The sequence below is a fragment of the Lithobates pipiens genome, unplaced genomic scaffold (genome assembly GCF_037356315.1).
Source record: "Lithobates pipiens isolate NorthernLeopardFrog02 unplaced genomic scaffold, aLitPip1_a1.2 Scaffold_27, whole genome shotgun sequence".
In the NCBI taxonomy this organism is placed as follows: domain Eukaryota; kingdom Metazoa; phylum Chordata; class Amphibia; order Anura; family Ranidae; genus Lithobates; species Lithobates pipiens.
Window position 1 is genome coordinate 188,322,684 of NW_027507788.1, and position 20,986 is coordinate 188,343,669.

The following is a 20,986-nucleotide window of genomic DNA, read 5'->3' on the forward strand; positions in this document are numbered from 1 at the left end:
GCTCTATTTTACGCAATTCCTTTTCATTTTCAAACAAAAGCTTGCGAAAACCTTTCAAAACTGCCACAGGTATGATCAACATAGACTGCAGAACAAATGTTAAATAAGTACCTAATTATGTTCATTTAGTTCTTAGCATTTTCTTTTTACGATTATCTAATTGGAAAGAGATTTTACTGATGTATCCTTACAAACTGTTAAATGTTAATGGAAAAATCTATATCAAGTCAGGTTTTATTGCTTCTTTATCTTGCGGTAAGTGCACAACCTATTAATACTGCAATTCTGATGACAATTACAATTGACTGGAGTTAACATCCACAGCTGTATGTAAAAAATTGCCAAAGAACTACAGAACTAATACCTTAATGCTGAAAAAAGCATGAATGTTTTTCACATAGCAGCAAATCAGATGTCCGTGTTTGCTTTCCTACACGTGGACACTAACAACTTCAGCTGACTAAAATGTATGCAAAGGTGCCATACCAGAGATCCACTCCTTCTCCTGGAATGCACCATAAAAAATACTTTATGCTGTCCATACATGTGTGTAATTTCCGAGCAATTGCAGTCACTATTTTTACAATATTCCACTATTGCCTAAAGCAGTGATGGTGAACCTTGGCACCCCAGATGTTTTGGAACTACATTTCCCATGATGCTCATCTACACTGCAGTGTGGATGAGCATCATGGGAAATGAAGTTCCAAAACATCTGGGGTGCCAAGGTTCGCCATCGCTGGTCTAAAGCCTCGTACACACGATCAGATTTTTGGAACGACCGTTCGTACGTTTTTTGCTGCATGCTAGTCTTATGTCAAAAGTAAAGAGGTTACACACCATACAAAAATTCTCATACGACAGAATTCAACTTCAGAAGTGATGTAATGTGTTGAATAGTTTTGTATGTGTTCTTTCGTTTCTGAGCATTCGTAGTCTTGCTATTCCAATTTTTTTCGGACGAAAACCGCATTGATTAAATGAAAATCGGATGTTGTGTTCACATCCAACAAAAATGTTATAGTCTGCACATCCAGCTTTTGACGTATGAAAAATTGGAATCAGCTGTTGAAAAAACCACCATACTAACCTTCCAAAAATTGGCAGATCGTTCGTCGGACAAAATTTTACTTAACTTTACTTAATTTTCGCATCGTGTGTACGGGCCTTAGAATGTATGCAAAGGTGCCATACCAGAGATCCACACCTTCTCCTGAAATGCACCATACTAAATACTTTATGCTGTGCATACATGAGGGTAATTGCCAAGCATACGCAATTTCAAAGCCACATTCAATGTTAACGAGGGCTAAACTACTTTCAACTATCTTTTGACAAAAATAATCCACGAATGGATCAGGGCAATCCATCAATACCAGTTTGTGTCTAAGTTTGTGTCTAAATTGCAAAATGCTCAAACATATGGACGGTAGGTTGCCTTGATCTGTTCAATCAACTTAGTGGTTAAAAGCTACTTAAAAGGGTTTGAAATTGTTACAAAAGTGTCTGAGTATACAGTATATATGACCAGCATAAAACTGGCAATACACATGGCAATATGATAGAATATCCAAACTTTTAATCTTATTTTTGTGCAAACTGCATAGCAGCTGAAGAGGTAAAATAGCGAATTTAGGTAAACTGCAGACAGACGGGATCGAAAAAGTCCTGATCGAATGTTGTAGGAAAAGTGATTCGATTTAGACTGGGTTCACAATAGCTGCGGCCGTTCGGCACAGCAGGGGGTCCAGTGCATCCATGTTCTACATTTCAGGTGCAAATCAGGTCCGAATTTGTGTCTGAATTCAGACCTGAAACAAAGCCAAAGACACACAGGACCTCCGCAGCCGCCCTGTGGCTCCATTGAAAGCCATTCACAGTCTCCTGTCATGCGAATTAGATGCTGGGAAACCAAGCCTTACTGTTGATAAAATTTGCCATTGTTTTACCCATTTCAATTCTGTTACAATTCGATCTTTTAAACAAACATATCAAAGCTGACAATTGATTGCCCAGTGTAGACTTTAAAGAGTGGGCCCACAGGGTAGTCAAGCAACAGAGACAGTTTCCATTCAAGATAGTGAGGTTTTCTTGGTGGCCTCAGATGAATAACAGCTCTAGAACTGCATCAGCAATCTGTCTGCTGTCCACAATGTCTGGGAAAGTCAGTGTGGTGGATACTTAAACATTCAGTGAACTAAAACTCAGACCTATATCTAGCACTGAAAAAAAGAAAGAGAAGTATGTTTTGTACTTGTGGCTTCTCTGGATGGAAGTTTGGTAGTACCCCAAACCTCCTGAACTTCTCTCAAATTCAGTTATACAGTACACCCAGTTTTTCATAGTGCTCTGGCTTTCAACAAGGTGTTCACCGTTCTTGATTCGTTTTCTCTTCAGAGCCTACTCCTCTCAAGGACAAGGCCATCAATTTCAGTCGAGGCCAAGCACAGATGGATTACGCTGCCTTGATGCAGAGGAAATAGATTCTAAATGCTGAGCTGGTACAAGAGGGAGAACCACGGCTGTCTGGAACAGAATGGAAGTACTGGAATTACTGTCAGTGACTGCTGGTCAAGCCTGTTCAGCAGCTTGTGAGCCAGAGGAACAGGAGGAAAGGTGTAAGTTTTGTAAGCTTGCCAAGGTGTAGCTAAAATAGAAGGAAAGCAGCCTTCAAGATGGTTTTATTACCTCAATTGCTTTATTTGTACAGAACCCTGCCATTTCTGATACCTAGGTCCTTCTTTAAGACTGCTCAATCTTTAATCAATAGATACCTGTGAAAGGGCAAGAAGGACAGATGCGCGTTAAGTAAACTCATACCTACTAGACAAGTGTGTAGAGTCAGGCATGTCGAAATTAGAGACTACTACCTGGCATCAAACCTCACACAATTAAAAGCGTAGTTCCCCCAATCCCCCCGAAATCTATAGGTGCAACTGTAGAGCCATCAAGTATTGGGTAACAATCGATACCACTATCTACTAGCCAGTCACTTTTCCCAGCACACTACCACCGCGTTATCTCCTACTATTAAGGCTGCCGTACAAGCAGGGCATGAACTACTACATAATCCTTTAGACGACTCAGAACCACTATCCACCTTCCTATCCTTAGCCTACCCTCTATTATTCCTAATATATCTGTTGTTCAAAAGGTGTTAAGTTGTTAAAGGGGATTAGGTGGTTAGAATATATCCAGGTAGGACCAGCCATTAAAACATTTAGAACATTACAGCTGGAATATGGGTTTTCTTCTGATGATGACTTTGCCTACTTACAAATAACACATTTTCTAAGATCCACCCAGTCTACCAATATCTCTTTGCCCTGGAGGATAGTCCAATTTTTTATCTTGCCCAATTCTAAAACAAAGGGCATTTCCTTACTATGTACTACACTCAACAACAAAGACAAAATCATCATATCTACATCCTGCATGGCCTGGGAAAATGATCTAGGATCAACTTATACACATGAGCAGTGGCCAACTGCAATCAACTCCAATTATGCTGCCACAAAAAATGTAAACTTGTGGGAGCTTACTCAAAAGATCCTACTATGTTGGTATCTGATGCCCCGTAGAATTTCAAGATTCTCACTTGCTTGGGACAATGTGGAGCTATGGGTACTCTCCATTACAAATGATGGTCTAGCACCCCTTTGGTATTGCAATATTCCATTTGTTAAACCAGATCTATGGCTTTACAATTCCCATATCCCCAGGCACAGCTCTATTTTCTCTAGGATTGGACAAAGTGCCACCCAAAGTGACGGGTCCAAAAATTCATATACTACTAGTGACCCGATTGTCGTTGGTAAGACATTGGAAAAACCCTCACACACCGACCATAAATTAGGTAATACAAGTAACCCAGGGCTCGACAAACCCCAGGCGCCAGGTCGCCATGGTGACCAGAAATCGCACCCTGGCGCCTAGGCTGCCACCAGCCCACTCACTATAACTCCTGCTGCCCCAGACATGCAGTGCATTAACATTGACCGCAGTCCTCCTCCCTTCTCCACACTCAGCGGGGCACTTGATGCTTGCCAGAGCCGCTGAGTGTGTAAAATTGACAAGTAACTGAGAGAGGAGAGAGGAGGATCTGTCAGATTTGAGCTTGATGTTGGGGGTGGGCGGGACCTGGCCGGGGTATGTGTCCCCATCCCTTTTCTTAAGCAGCCCAATCATTTGCTGTTGTTTGATAGCTGCTGGGTCCCGCCCACCCCGGCCGGGTCCCGCCCACCCCCGACATCAAGCTCAAATCTGACAGATCCTCCGCTCTCCTCTCTCAGTACTTGTCAGTTTCACAACCCGGCCGGGTCCCGCCCACCCCCGACATTAAGCTCAATTCTGACAGCTCCTCTCTCCTCTGTTACTTGTCAGTTTCACACAGTTACTGAGTGCTCAGTGTGAAACCTGCCAGTGCCAATCAGTGCCACCTGCCATCACCAACCAGTGCCTCCTGCCAGTGCCAATAGTGCCACCTGCCAGTTCCAAACCAGTACCACCTGCCAATGCCTGCCAGCGCCAACCAGTGCCACCTGCCAGTGCCATCTATCAGTGCCACCTGCCACTGCCAATCAGTGCCACCTGCCAGCGCCACCTGCCAGTGCCAACCATTGCCACCTGCCAGTGCTAACCAGTGCAACTGCCAATCAGTGCCACCTGCCAGTGCCAATAGTGCCACCTGCCAGTTCCAAACCAGTGCCACTTGCCAATGCCTGCCAGTGCCAACCAGTGTCACCTGCCAGTGCCAACCAGTGCCACTGCCAATCAGTGCCAACCAATGCCACTGCCAATCAGTGGCACCTGCCAGCGCCCTTTGCCAGTGCCACCTGCCAGTTCCAAATCAGTGCCACCTGCCAATGCCTGCCAGTGCCAACCAGTGTCACCTGCCAGTGCTAACCAATGCCACTGCCAATTGGTGCCAACTAATGCCACTGCCAATCAGTGCCACCTGCCAATCAGCACCACCTGCCAATCAGCACCACCTGCCAGTGCCACCCAATGCCACCTGCCGGTGACACCTGTCAGTTCCACGTGCCAACCAGTGCCACCTGCCAGTGGCAACCAGTACCATCTGTCAGTCCCAAACCAGTGCCACCAACCAGTGGCACTGCCACCTACCAGTGCCATCTGCCAGTTCCAATCCAGTGCCACCTGCCAGTTCCAATCCAGTGCCACCTGCCAGTGCCAGCCAGTGCCACCTGCCTAAGCCAACCAGTGGCACCTGCCAGAGCCAAACAGTTCCTTACTCTTTCTGGTCAGCCCATAACCCTGATGTAACAGCGTTACATTGGAGTTATTGATTGGGTGCTCCATTGTGAGTTAGGGTTAGAGGGTGAAAATTACTGGCCTTACCCCGGCAGCTGACAATCCACACCACTCTAAAAAAAACTGGCTCCTAACCTTTTTAACTGGCTCCTAGATTCAAAGCAAATTTGTCAAGCCCTGAAGTAACCCATACACATGGCCACATACAAATTATTATTTGCTTCTTCTGTTAGCAAATACCAGGTTGCCAGCTCATCTTGGGGAACATGTTGTGATTGGTATGGAAAGACCCAATACCCTTAACATTTACCTGGTATAAATAGCCTAAGTTTATTGGGTTAGAGCTAATCATAATGACTTTGTAGTTAATTATTATGTTATGTTTTAAGTTCTGTGTTTGGGTACTCTTCCAATACATACTGTACCTACCCGATGAAGCTGCAAAGATGTCGATGACACACATTTAACCCCTTGATTGTCCCCTAGTGTTAACCCTTTCCCTGACAGTGACATTTACACAGTAATTAGTGCATTTTTATAACATTGCTGTATAAATGTCAATGGTCCCAAAAATGTGTAAAAAGTGTCCGATCTGTCCGTCACAATACTGCTAAAAATGGCAGATCACTTCCATTACTAGTAAATAAAAAAAAAAAAAATGCCTTAAATCTTTCCCATAGTTTGTAGACACTATAACTTTTGCACAAACCAATCAATATATGGTCAGGAAGGAGGTAACCTTCTGGGGCTGAAGTGGTTAAGAAAGTTCAGAGGGCCGTGGAGAGACCATCGTTAGGCATACAAATTGGTAATGTATCAAAGAAATCTTTTTATGGATATGTGAAGATGCGCATCCCTTAAAGCAGAACTCCGGACAAATTTTTTTTTTCCATGTCCTTGTTGCTGCTCTCCTACCTTCACCCACTTTGCCGTCCATGTTCTTCTAAGCTCTGTAGTTCCTCTGTAATAGGCTGCTGAACTTGCTGAAAAACCGTTATTGCCTGCTAACTTCCTGTTTGTAAGACCGCTGGCTGCTATCCCTCTGCTCAGCTCAGCCAGCGGTCTGGCATGCCCCGTTGTAGTCCTCTGAATGACGAGCAGGAGGGAGCAGGAAGAAATACTGATGATAATCCCCGCTCTGCACAGGTGGTTCCTGACAAGTGCCACTGGCAGTCCCTGACATAATGGTCCCTGACAAGCAGCACTGGTGGTCCCTGTCATGGTGGACCCTGACAAGTGGCACTGGTGGTCCCTGACAAGTGGCACTGGTCGTCCCCGTCATAGTGGTCCCTGACAAGTGGCACTGGCGGTCCCTGTCATGGTGGTCCCTGACAAGTGGCACTGGTGGTCCCTGTCATGGTGGTCCCTGATAAGTGGCACTGGCGGTCTCTGTCATGGTGATCCCTGACAAGTGGCACTGGTGGTCCCTGACAAGTGGCACTGGCGGTCCCTGTCATGGTGGTCCCTGACAAGCGGCACTGGCGGTCCCTGTTATGGTGGTCCCTGAGAAGTGGCACTGGTGGTTCCTGTCACGGTGGTCCCTGACAAGTGCCACTGGCAGTCCCTGTCATGGTGGACCCGGACAAGTGGCACTGGCGGGCCCTGACATGGTGGTCCCTGACAAGTGGCACTGGTGGTCCCTGACAAGTGGCACTGGTGGTCCCTGACATGGTGGTCCCTGACATTCGGCACTGGTGGAAACTGATAAGTTAAATGTATTAATTTCATTTAACCACTTAAAGCGGAGGTCCACCCTAAAGTGGACCTCCGCTCATCGGAACCCTCCCCCCCTCCGGCGCCACAATTGGCACCTTTCAGGGGGGAGGGGGGTGCAGATACCTGTACAGTACAGGTATTCTGCACCCACTTCCGGGATAGCTCTCTGCGGAAAGGGGCGTAGATTACGCCCCTTTCCGCAAGTGCCCGCCCCTTTCCGCAAGTGCCCCGCTGCCTGCTGGGAAACACACAGATCCCAGAGGCAGCGGGGACCGTCCTTATTGCGCAGCGCGATTCGCGCATGCGCAGTAGGGAACCGGGAAATGAAGCCGAAAGGCTCCATTTCCTGATTCCCATACCTAAGATGGCGGCGGCAGCACCTTACAGACGATCTAGAGATCGGCTTCGGGTGCCGACATCGCGGGCACGCTGGACAGGTAAGTGTCACTATTTTAAAAGTCAGCAGCTGCAGTATTTGTAGCTGCTGGCTTTTAAAAAAAAAAAAAACGCGGAGTCCCGGTGGACTCCCGCTTTAAGCCCCGGACCAATTTGCAGCCGAAGGACCGAGCCCCTTTTTGTGATTCGGCACTGCGTCGCTTTAACTGACAATTGCTCGGTCGTGCGACGTGGCTCCCAAACAAAATTGGCGTCCTTTTTTTCCCACAAATAGAGATTTCTTTTGGTGGTATTTGATCACCTCTGCGGTTTTTATTTTTTAGAGCGACAATTTTGAAAAAAAAATTCAATATTTTTTACTTTTTGCTATAATAAATATCCCCCAAAAATATATAAAAAAATTTTTTTTTCCTCAGTTAAGGCCGCTACGTATTCTTCTACATATTTTTGGTAAAAAAAAATCACAATTAGCGATTATTGATTGGTTTGCGCAAAAGTTATAGCGTTTACAAAATAGGGGATAGTTTTATAGCATTTTTATTCATTTTTTTTTTTTACTAGTAATGGCGGCGATCAGCAATTTTTATTGTGACTGCGACATTATGGCGGACACATCAGACATTTTTGACACATTTTTGGGACAATTGTCATTTATACAGCAATCAGTGCTATTTAAATGTACTGATTCCTGTGTAAATGACACTGGCAGTGAAGGAGTTAACCACTAGGGGGCAGTGTAGGTGTTATGTATGACGTTATGTGTTTTTTACTGTAGGGGGCGTGGCCTGGCATGTGACGTCACTGATCGTCTTTCCCTATAAAAGAGAACAGACAATCGGTGACAGCCACAGTAGGAAACACAGGGAGAGGTTTGTTTACACAGACCTCTCCTCGTTCTTCAGCTCTGTGACCCGATCACGGGACACCAGTGGCAATCGGGTCCGCTGGTCCCGTGGCCACGATCACGAAGCTCAGGAGGAGAGCGTGTCGGCGGTGGCACGCTCCCGACCCACGGCTGGGCACTTAAAAAGCAACGTACAGGTACGTGCTTGTGCCCAGCCATGCCATTCTGCCGACGTACATTGGCGTGAGGCGGTCCTTAAGTGGTTAAATGTATTTATTAAATTAATTAAATTAATATTATATTAATATACATTTATATTAAAATGCTTTTCATTTATAAGACTGTAACCTATCATACCATGTGTTATGTATGGCTTGCTGGCTGCAGAATGAGGGGTGTGATTTATGTTGAAGTGGGCGAGTTCACATTTACATGTACAAGCCTAGTGTACCTCCCACATTCACTCCCATCCCAAGTATTCATGGGAAATGTAGTTTGATAACAGTTAGAGAGAGAGAAGAGGATATGATGCAATCACTCTTCTAACACCACCTCTTTGGGCAGAATACAGGCTGCATTTTTTAAATCAGAAAACTGACTTCCTGAAAATTCAATCAGTCATATCTCTTAAACAGTAAGAAATTTCACAAATGTAATAACTGTTTAGTGTTTTGTGTGGGAGGGTGTACTAATGGGGGATTTTTTGAAAATACCAGCGTTCTACTTTAAAGCGATAGGCAGAATCAAATAAGCAAAAAATAAACATGTTAGAATTAACTGCTCCGTGAAGTGGTTTTGCACAGAGCAGCCCCGATCCTCCTCTTCTTGGGTCCCCCACCGGTGCTACTGGCCCCTCCCTCCTGCCGAGTGCTCCTAGAGAAAGGAACTTCGCAGATCGCAAAGATAAGTTGTCACGCATTTGTGGCAGTGTTGAATTGTAAGTCTTGTTAGCTTGATGCACATATTCCCTGGCAAGTTGTACATTTGCAGAGCAAGTGAAGCACAAGTTCTAATTGACACTTTTACAATTTGCAAATTTGCATGGCAAGTCTCTAGCAAGAGTGAGTCTACTACAGCATGAGTGTCAGGGCTGGGCTCAGCCCTTCCTTCTCTGAGCTGGCCACTCAGCTGTCGGCTAATTGCCAGCTCCTGTCTCTCCACAGTGACTCATCAACCCTGCAAGTCTACAGCAAGAGGCCTGCAAGTCTACACCAAGAGGCCTGCAAGTCTACACCAAGAGCCCTGCAAGTCTACAGCAAGAGCCTTGCAAGTCTACAGCAAAAGCCCTGCAATTTTACAGCAAGAGCCCTGCAAGTCTACAGCAAGAGGCCTGCAAGTCTACACCAAGAGCCCTCCAAGTCTACAGCAAGAGCCTTGCAAGTCTACAACAAGAGCCCTGCAATTTTACAGCAAGAGCCTTGCAAGTCTACAGCAAGAGCCCCGCAAGTCTACAGCAAGAGCCCCGCAAGTCTACAGCAAGAGCCCCGCAAGTCTACAGCAAGAGCCCCTCAAGTATACAGCAAGAGCCCTGCAAGTCTACAGCAAGAGCCCCGCAAGTCTACAGCAAGAGCCCTGCAAGTCTACAGAAGCAAGCAGCGCCATTCTATAATCCCGCAATCTGGTGATAGTGAACCCACTGCTATTAACCTAATCCCTTACTGTACACGTGTGAAATACATTCAATCCACCAATCATATATAATGATAAACCCTGTGTAATTGCATAAAATAATTAATCTATCATACAAAAATTATTTGTTTTTATGAAACAACTCAGATAGCAAGTAATTGTGCTGCATGTTTGAAAATGACTTGCTAAGCTATTGCTAGACTTGTCAGGCTTCACAAGATTGTTGCACAATTGCAGCAAGTCTGCATTGCATGACTCCAGATCAACTTTCTTTGCAAACACTGCAAGTCTGCTGTAAGTTCTGGTTCAGTCATGTTGTGTAAGGCCCCTTCACACAGCATGACCGCTAGGATCCGCCTGTCCGTTTCTCAGTCGGATTCGAGCAGGCCATCCAATGACTCCTATGGGGAGATGGATGTCAGCAGAGATGTGTCTGCTGACACCCGTCTGCCATCCGATCTGCTAAAATCAGACGTATGGCGATACGTCTGCCATCCACCTGGGCGGATCGGTTTGGAAGAGATCTTATGAAAACGGACATCCGTTTTCTTCCGATCCCTCCATAGGAATCAGCAGCGCTCTGAGAGGCTCCTCCCTGCTCAGTGAGCAGAGACAGACCTGTCATCCGCCGGCTCAGCAGAGATCAACGTGGGGATCTGCTGTGCTGGCAGACTTCGCTGAGCATGAATGAGGCCTAATAGTTATCCCACCACAGGGGCCCCTGCAGCTGTGTTGTCATCATTGCTCCCTGCTGTGAGTAAGGTCTTCTTTAATTGCTGCTGAGGCAGCCATAGAATTAATTTGGGAGTGGTGTGCAGAGAGGTGAGTGGTAACCACGTGCCCATAATGTGCCCCAATGTGCCCTGATGTGCCCCAATGTGCCCTGATCTGCCATGTGCCTTGATGTGCTATGTGCCCTAATGTGCCATGTGGCCTGATGTGCCCCACTCCCTTATGTGTCCTGTGCCCTGATGTGCTATGTGCCCCATAATGTGCCCTGATGTGCCCCATAATGTGCCCCGTGCCCTGATGTGCCATGTGCCCTAATGTGCCCCATGCCCTGATGGGCTATGTGCCCCATAATGTGCCCTAATGTGCTATGTGCCCGAATGTGCCCCATGATGTGCCATAATGTGCCTTGATGTGCCCTGATGTGCCCCATGCCCTGATGTGCTATGTGCCATGATGTGCCCCATGCCCTTATGTGCCCTTTTGTGCCCCGTGCCCTGATGTGCTATGTGTACCATAATGTGCCCTGATGTGCCATGATGTGCTCCGATGTGCCATGTGTCCCCCGTGCCCTGATGTGCTATGTGGCCTGATGTGCCCCATGCCCTGAGGTGCCCCAATGTCCAATTTTTTTTTGGGTGGGGGAGTGGACCTTGGGTTGGAGTTCCCACACTTTTTTCCCCAGGACTTGACCCCTGACATCAACAGAATGTAAGGGAAATGGTAGATGTTGCACACAATGTAGGAGACAAATCTAGCCATTCATAGACCAAGCCCAATATAGCACAATAGAGAAACCATTAGTGGGGGAACCCTCCGCTCAACCTCTCTGTTTTATTGTCAGGGATATAAGGCATACCTAAACCAGAAAGGTCATGTGACCTGAGACCTCTGTAGAGTGAGGTCAGCCCAGTATAGATGGTGACAAAAGTATCCACATTTTCCAATTTCCCATGAAAGAGATCGAGGGCCGGATTAAGAACATCATGGGCATGGTGCTGAGGATTTTGGTGGGTCTTTTTATTAAAAAAATTAAAAATGAAAACAATTTTTTGTTATAATAAATTCAATTAAATAGAGAGAGGGAGGATGAGAGAGAGGTGAGGGGTAAGGGAGGGAGGATGAGAGAGAGAGGGGGGATGATAGAGAGAGAGAGAGGATGTGCATGAGCGTGCATGGGAGTGACAGCAACGCAGACCAGCCAAGGCAAGTGACCAAAGGCACAGAACCTGGAAGAAAGACCGGTGAAGATGGAAGTGCCCATTACCCGCCGGATTGATCGCAGCGCAACGCTGGAGGGCTCAGTCTGACAGGTAAGTGTACTCTAATGTGCTAATATGTTGTACATACTTGTACATTATGGCATAACCTACCTCAGGGCCTCTAAAAAGTAGTAATGTTAGCAAAGTTTACTACCACTTTAATATCACAGGAGTCTCTCAGGGGGCCCTCTACTGACCTGGTGGCCCTTTGGCAGTGCCCAAGGTCATCATCTGACAGTTCCTCAACCTTGCTAAAAACATGTTTTATGCTCTTATGTCTGTAGGGACAAAAATACAGTAGCACAGGCATGTCTGCTGGCCAACTGATCACATTGTGGACATTGGTCAAGGTAGAAAAACCTGTCCCAATACCTGTTTTCCGACTCTACTCATCCCATCTAAAATGCCTTCAACACCAACTGTCAATGCCTGCCAAGCTAAACGGTTATGTTAGTAGCAACACAGACTGTCAGAAGTATCATGGCCTTTTTAATCACATCTGCAACATACCCCTCTATATGTGGGCCTTAGCAAAGAAAACTATACATAAGTGATGTAGCACTTGCCGACCAGCCACCATCGTAACTATACGCCGGTCCCTATAAGTGGGATTGCAGGCACACATGCTCGTGACCAGCAGCCACGAGCGATCATGGGCACGAGAGGCAGAATAGGGATGTGTGTGTGTGTGTGTGTGTGTGTGTGTAAACACACACATCCCAGTTCTGTGAGGAGAGGAGAGAGAGATTGTGAGTTCCCACGAGCTAGGAACCCCGATCTCTCATCTCCTATAGCCAGTCCTATCCCCCACAGTTAGAACACACATCCAGGGAACACAGTTAACCCCTTGATCGCCCCCTAGTGTTAACCCCTTCCCTGTCAGTGACATTTATACAGTAATCAGTGCATTTTTATAGCTCTGATCGCTGTATAATTGTCAATTGACCCAAAAATGTGTCAAAAGTGTCCTATGTGTCCGCCATAATGTTGCAGTCTTGCCGCCATTACTAGTAAAAAAAATAAAAATAATAATAAAAATGCCATAAGACCCCTTTCACACCACACGCCCATTGCGTCGGCAGTAAAACGCCGCTATTTTTAGCAGCGTTTTTCTGCCGGATTTGCGCCGCATTTCGGGCCGCTAGCTGGGCGCTTTTACCCCCCGCTAGCGGCCGAGAAAGGGTTAAACCCGCCGGCAATATGCCGCAATAGCAGCGTTTTGCCGGCGGTATTACAGCGCTGCCCCATTGAATTCAATGGGGAGCAGCGGTGGAGGAGCGGTAAACACACTGCTCCTTCACCGCTCCAAAGAAGCTGCTGGCAGGACTTTTTTCTGACGTCCTGCCAGCGCACCGCTGTAGTGTGAAAGCCCTCGGGCTTTCACACTACACACAATGGTGCAGCTTCTTTAGGGCGGATTACAGGCGCTATTTCTAACGCTATAGCGCCTGAAAAACGCCCTGGTGTGAAAGGGGTCTAAATCTATCCCCTATTTTGTAGATGCTATAACTTTTGCGCAAACCAATCAACATACGCTTTTTGCGATTTTTATTACCAAAAATATGTAGAAGAATACATATCGGCCTTAACTGAGGAAAAAATTTGATTTTTTAAAAAAAATTGGGGCTTTGTTATTAAAGCAAAATGTACAAAATATAGTTTTTTTCAAAATTGTCACTCTTTTTTTGTTTATAGCACAAAAAATAAAAGCCGCAGTGATAATCAAATACCACCAAAAGAAAGCTCTATTTGTGGGGGAAAAAAGAACGTAAATTTTGTTTAGGTACAACATCGCACGACCGTGTAATTGTCAGTTAAAGCAACACAGTGCCGTATCGCAAAAAACTGCCTGGTCATTGAGCAGCCAATTCTTCCGGGACTGAAGTGATTAAATATACACATTTTCTGCTAAATCTCAGCATATAAACAAGGAAAAATAAAACATTCCAAATTGTGCTACACCAATGGGATATTAGGGTTATCACTCCTTGATTTCTACCTCCCTGAACTCCAAATCAGATCTCATGGTTACCACTTACCTCTCTGTACACCACTCCCAAAGTGATTCTATGGCTGCCCCAGCACCACTGGAAAACCATACACACAGCAGGAAGCAATGATGAAAATTCAGCCACAGTGAGCCCTGTAGTGGGATAACTATTACACAACATAACTGAACCAGAACTTGCAGCAGACTTACAGAGTGTTTGCATAGAAAGTTGATCTGAAGTCATGTAATGTGGACTTGCTGCAATTTTGCAACAAACTTGTGAAGCCGGGCAAGTCTAACAATAGCTTAGCAAGTCAATTTCAAACTTTCAGCATGATTACTTGCTATCTGGGTTAAATAACAGCTGTTAACTACGTATGTCAGCCTCTTTTTTTCTATCTCGAAACTGAAAGATGACCTGTAGGTTTACATTACAAAGAGCTGATGTAAGTTGCCTCGCCCTGCCTAGAAGCTTCTGTCGCACTGTGAAAGTTAGGTTACATATCTCTTTTCAATGACTCAGCCCAAGGTCATCTGACAGTTCCTCAACCTTGCTAAAAACATGATGTTTTATGGTCTTATGTCTGTAGGGACACAAATACAGTAGCACAGGCGTGTTTGCTGGCCAACTGATCACATTGTGGACATTGGTCAAGGTAGAAAAACCTGTCCCAATACCTGTTTTCCGACTACTCATCCCATCTAAAATGCCTTCAACACCAACTGTCAATACCTGCCAAGCTAAACAGTTATGTTAATAGCAACACAGACTGTCAGAAGTATCTTGGCCTTTTTAATCATAGCTGCAACACACCCCTCTATATGTGGACCTTAGCAAAGAAAACTATTTATACACACAGTGGTGTAGCATAGGTTGCCAGCGTCCGGGGGCAAGGCAAGGCAAGTAATTTGCGCCTCCTAACCTGTGGACTCTTAGATGCCCCCGGTGGTAGTTTATGGTGGCCTTGGCTCGGTCTGGCTTGCTGTTAGGCTTGATAAAACCAGGAGCACCTTTTGGAAGAGTAATCTACTTTATCAGCTTGTGGTGGTTTCCAGTCTTCACTTATGAGCGGTTCTGCAGCATCAGTGGTCACAGCATCCAATCGGCTCTGCATCCTGAGTTCAACACCGGCCTTGTCTGTGCCCCTCTGAATGTTGCACCAGGGGCGACAATGCCAGCTTCTCTCCCCCCCCCCCCCCCCTCCACGCTACGCCAATGCATACACATTAAAGGATATTTGTAGTGCTGGTCATATACAATGTGATTTCTCAAAGTGATACTTGCTTTGTGAATTGCACTTTTGGGAAATGTGCATGCTGAGGATTGAACATAAAATCACACCAAAAATCAGGTTCAATGCAGAATTTTTATTTACAAGCAGGGCCAGATTAAGAACATCATGGGCCTGGTGCTGAGGATTTTGGTGGGGCCTTCTATAAACAATAAATAAATAAAAATGCAAACTATTTTTTGTTATAACAAATTAAATTAAAGAGAGAGGGAGGATGAGAGAGAGAGAGAGAGAAAGGGGATGAAAGAGGTGTGAGGGTTAAGGGAGGGAGGATGAGAGAGAAAGAGGACGCACATGAGGATGTGTTGGAATGACATCAACGCAGCCTGGCCAAGGCAAGTGACCAAAGGCACAGAACCCAGAAGGAAGACCGGGTGAAGATGGAAGTGCCCCGGGCCCCGCCGGATTGATCACAGCACAGCACTGAGGGCTCAGTTTGACAATTTAAGTGTAGCCTAATGTGCTAATATGCTGGGCATACTTGTACATTATGGCATAACCTACCCCAGGGCCTCTAAAAAGTAGTAATGTTAGAAAAGTTTACTACCGCTTTAATATCACAGGAGCCTCTCATGGGGCCCACTACTAACCCTGTGGCCCTTGGGCAGTGCCTAAGTGCATAGTTGTCAACATTTCAAAAATATTTTCAGGGACACTTTTTTTTACAAGTGCTATATTTAGAGTAGCTGACATCCCCTATGTTCCTCTATACATCACAATAGTAATTACAAAATTAAATAAGTACTAATAATGGGGCAGAACAAATATGAGGACTGTGAGATTTCCTTTAGTTGAACTAACAAAAGTGCCCATTCTAGAGCTGGTAACATTGAGAATATTCAGTATAATTTTAAAGAACAGTTTTTGTGGGTAAGAGGCATAGGGGAGGAGTATGGATTGTATAAAAGTGGGAAGTATGTGCAGATGAGGGAGAGGAATGTGGAGGGTCTAACAGTGGGCACTATGTACATGAGAGGAGTGCAGAGGGTATGGCAGAAGGCACTATGTACAGGAGAGGAGTGTGAAGGGTATGACAGTGGGCAGTATGCACAGCAGAGAAGTGTGGAGAGTAGGACAGTAAGCAGTATTTACAGGAGAGGAGTGTGGAGGGAGGGTATGACGCTGGGCACTATGTATAGGAGAGGAGTATGGAGGGTATGACAGTGAGTAGTATGTACAGGAGAGGAGTGTGGAGGGTATGACAGTGGGCACTATGTATAGGAGAGAAGTGTGGAGGGTATGACAGTGGGCATTATGTATAGGAGAGAAGTGTGGAGGGTATGACAGTGGGCACTATGTATAGGAGAGGAGTATGGAGGGTATGACAGTGAGTAGTATGTACAGGAGAGGAATGTGGAGGGTATGACAGTGGGCACTATATATAGGAGAGAAGTGTTGGAGGTATGACAGTGGGCACTATGTATAGCAGAGGAGTATGGAGGGTATGACAGTGAGTAATATGTACAGGAGAGGAACGTGGAGGTTATGACAGTGGGCACTATATATAGGAGTGAAGTGTTGGAGGTATGACAGTGGGCACTATGTATAGGAGAGGAGTATGGAGGGTATGACAGTGAGTAGTATGTACAGGAGAGGAGTGTGGAGGGTATGACAGTGAGTAGTATGTACAGGAGAGGAATGTGGAGGGTATGACAGTGGGCACTATATATAGGAGAGAAGTGTTGGAGGTATGACAGTGGGCACTATATATAGGAGAGAAGTGTTGGAGGTATGACAGTGGGCACTATATATAGGAGAGAAGTGTTGGAGGTATGACAGTGGGCACTATGTATAGGAGTATGGAGGGTATGACAGTGAGTAGTATGTACAGGAGAGGAGTGTGGAGGGTATGACAGCGGGCATTATGTATAGGAGAGAAGTGTGGAGGGTATGACAGTGAGCAGTATGTACAGGAGAGAAGTGTGGAGAGTATGACAGTGGGCACTATGTATAGGAGAGGAGGACGAAATAATCTGGGAAGGAAAAATTTAAAGGTTTGTGGAAGGATGTTTAGGGACTGCTTAGTGGTTAAGCGGGCCATACATGGATTGAAATTACACCAATTAAGCAGAGACCAGCCATAGTCGATCTATATATGGGCTATCTGGTTTTACACAAGTTAACCTATTAACCGACTTGAGTACAACCAGCCTGTCAGGTTTTCCCCAAAACAATCAGTGCTGCCAGCTATAGTTAGCAGCACTAATCATTGTATTCACTGGCAGAACACAATAACACTGCGGGAGTGATTGTCCCATTCACAGGTCAGCAGGTGAGAGGGTGTGTGGGGACAGGCTGGGGAGAGATACTAGTCAGTCCCTGGGTAGGCACTGGTTAGTATCAGTATCAGAGCCAGATACACACAGGTTACATACGCCATGATCATTATAGCAAGATCAATAATTCTAGCACTAGACCTCCTCTGTAACTCTAAACATGTAACCTGTAAAAAAATGTAAAGCATCGCTTAGTACACAACAAAAAATCGTGATAACTTTAGTGTTTTTTTTTATGAATGAAACAGTTTCTTTCCAAAAAAACGTTTGAAAAATTGCTGTGAAAATATCGTGTAACATAAAAAGTTGCAAATACCACCATTTTATTCCATAGGGTGTCTGCTAAAACAATATATAATGCTTGAGGGTTCTGAGTAATTTTCTAGCATAATAAAAATGATTAAAATTAGAGGGCCCCTCGCGGGCGAGCTTCGCTCGCCATGCTTCGGGCTCGGCCTCGCTGCGCTCGGCTCTTTTTTATTCCTACTCTATGTCCACTTGGATGGTGGGGCTAGAACCTGGACTCACGGCGCAGGCGCCGTTCATCCTCAGCTATTTTCGGAATCTGTGTTGCTGTGTACTGCGCATGCACAGCGGACGCTATCCGATGGGGGACCTTATATGATGGGACACCGGCCCTGTTTACAAGGTATATAATGTGATACACATTTGGATGATTACCACATTAAATTTAAACAAATTATTACAAAATAGCTTTTATTTTAGTAAACAGTAAATACGTTCTTATAGCTGAACTCACAGATGAAATGCACATATGGTTGCAGTTTTACTTTTCAAACTGTTTGCTTTCCTGTCCAACCAGTCTGGAGACTGACATAGCTCTGCCAAAATGTACAACCCTGACCAACAAGGCAGGATGTCTGATTTTTCTGATAAAGTTCAAGACCGCAACATACAGGGACATACAATGTAATACTGACATAGAATCACACACATAGGTTGGACTTGATGGTGTCTTTTTTCAACCTCACCTACTATGTAACTATGTAACTCTTACATGTCTTGTCCCTCCCCCTGCCTCACTGGACAATAAAAGAATAAACAGCCTACTGATATGCTTATTTCTGCTCTCTCCTCTTATCAGCATGTTTCTTGTTAGCATAGGGGAAAAGGGCTCAGTGTGTTGTTTCTCCAGTTGAAAGTCTGCAATGTGCTCTGTAGTGTATTAGACAAGGCTGTTACCAAGTAAAATTCAGATACTTACACTTGTTGCTTTAACCCCTTGACCTTTGGAAGGTTTTACCCCCTTCATGACCAGGCCATTTTTTTGTTATTCTGCACTGCGCTACTTTGAAGTGGTAGTAAACTTTGCATTTGATCTTGTACCTACAGGTAAGCCTATAATAATAATACCCGCGCCATCCCTAAAGAGCGCTGTGCCATAAAACGTGACTCCTGTGTGCATATGGAGGGGTCATATCATCGTGGCTCAACTATTCACAGGATCGGAGCCCACGAACCCGGAAGGAAGACTGGGGGAAGATGGAAGCCCCGTCAGTGGTGACAGCGCACTGCTGGAGGGCTTCGTTCTAAGGTAAGTATTTCATAATGTGCTAGTAGGTGATGCATACTAGCACATTATGTCTTAGCCTTGCAGGGGATTTTTTCTTTTTTTAAGTTCATAGTTTGCTACTACTTTAACTGACAATTGCACAGTCATGCAACACTTTCCACAAAAATACAATGAAACCAACATTTAAATCCAAGTAAAAAAAATGTCAAAATGCACAATCTACAAAAGAGCTTTGGCTGCCTGAAAAATCTTCCCACCCAACACTTCTGGAAGCATTAGGTACTAGGTATTAGGTATTGCGCTACAAGAGAGTGAATGGAAAGCAGGACACATGAGTAACCCTCCTAGTTTAACCACTTAAAGTGGAGGGCCACCCTGAAAAACAAAAATACATTAAAATTTAGACAAAAATCAGAAAAAAAAATAAAAATTTTTTTTTTAACTTACCAGAAATGCCTGTTGCTAGGCACATCGTCCTAATCTGCCTCTTCCTCCTCCGCGGTGATCTTCGGTCTTCTCTCCTCCGTGCAGCGTCTTCTGGATAATGGGGCACTGTGTGTTCTGGGAACTGTGTGTCCCAGAACACAGCGCACCCCATTCACAAAGTTCTGCGCAACTCGCGCATGTGCAGTAGGAAACGGGCAGTGAAGCCGCAAGGCTCCACTGCCTGTTTCCCTTAGTTAAAATGGCGGCGCCGGGACCCGAGAACTGAGGGACGGGTCAGCCTCGGGCGGCCGACATCGCGGGCCCCCTGGACAGGTTAGTGTGCTTATTAAAAGTCAACAGCTACAGTGTTTGCAGCTGCTGACTTTTTTTTTCTTTTTTTTTTAAACCGGCCCTCCTCTTTAAGGACCGGAAATATTTAACCCCTTAATGACCAGGCCATTTTTTGCAATACGACACTGCGTTATTTTGACTGACAATTGCGCGGTCGTGCGATGCTGTACCCAAACAAAATTGATGTCTTTTTTCCCCCCACAAATAGAGCTTTATTTTGGTAGTATTTGATCACCTCTGCAGTTTTTATTTTTTGCACTATAAACAAAAAAAGAGCGTCAATTTTGAAAAAAAAAAGCAATATTTTAAAATTTTTGCTATAATAAATATCCCCAAAAATATATATATATAAAAAAAAACTAATTTCTTCCTCAGTTTAAGCCGATACGTATTCTTCTACATATTTTTGGTAAAAAAAAATCACAATTTCTGTATATTGATTGGTTTGCCCAATAAGTTATAGCATCTACAAAATAGGGGATCGATTTATGCCATTGTTTTATTTTATTTTACTTGTAATAGCGCTGATCAGCAATTTTTTGTGGGACTGCGACATTGAGGTGGACAGATCGGAAGCTGTTGACACTTTTATGGGACCAGTGACATTTATACAGTGATCAGTGCTATAAAAAATGCACTGATTACTGTATAAATTGCACTAGCAGGGAAGGGGTTAACACTAGTGGTGATCAAGGGGTTAAATGTGTTCCCTGGGAGGTATTTCTAACTGTAGTGGGAGGGGACTGACTGGAGGAGGAGAGAGATCGCTTTTCCTGATCACTAGGAACAGCAGATCTCTCTCTACTCCCCTGTCAGAAAGGGGATCTGTTTGTTTACATTGAAAGATCCCCATTCTGGCTCTCTGTGGAGTGATCGCGGGTGGCTGGTGGGCATTTGCGGCCACCGACCATGCGCATCAGCTCCCCGGCGCGCATCGGGCATGCCTCCTATAGCTCTTAAAGCAGAGGTCCACCCTAAAATGGACCTCCGCTCATCGGAATCCCCACCCCCTCCGGCGCCACAATTGGCACCTTTCAGGGGGGAGGGGGGTGCAGTTACCTGGATAATCCAGGTAACTGCACCCACTTCCGGGATAGCTGTCTGCGGAAAGGGGCGTAGATTACGCCCCTTTCCGCAACTGCCCGCCCCTTTGCGCAAGTGCCCCGCTGCCTGCTGGGAAACACACAGTTCCCAGAGGCAGCGGGGACCGTCCGGATTGCGCCGCGCGGCTCGCGCATGCGCAGTAGGGAACCGGGAAATGAAGCCG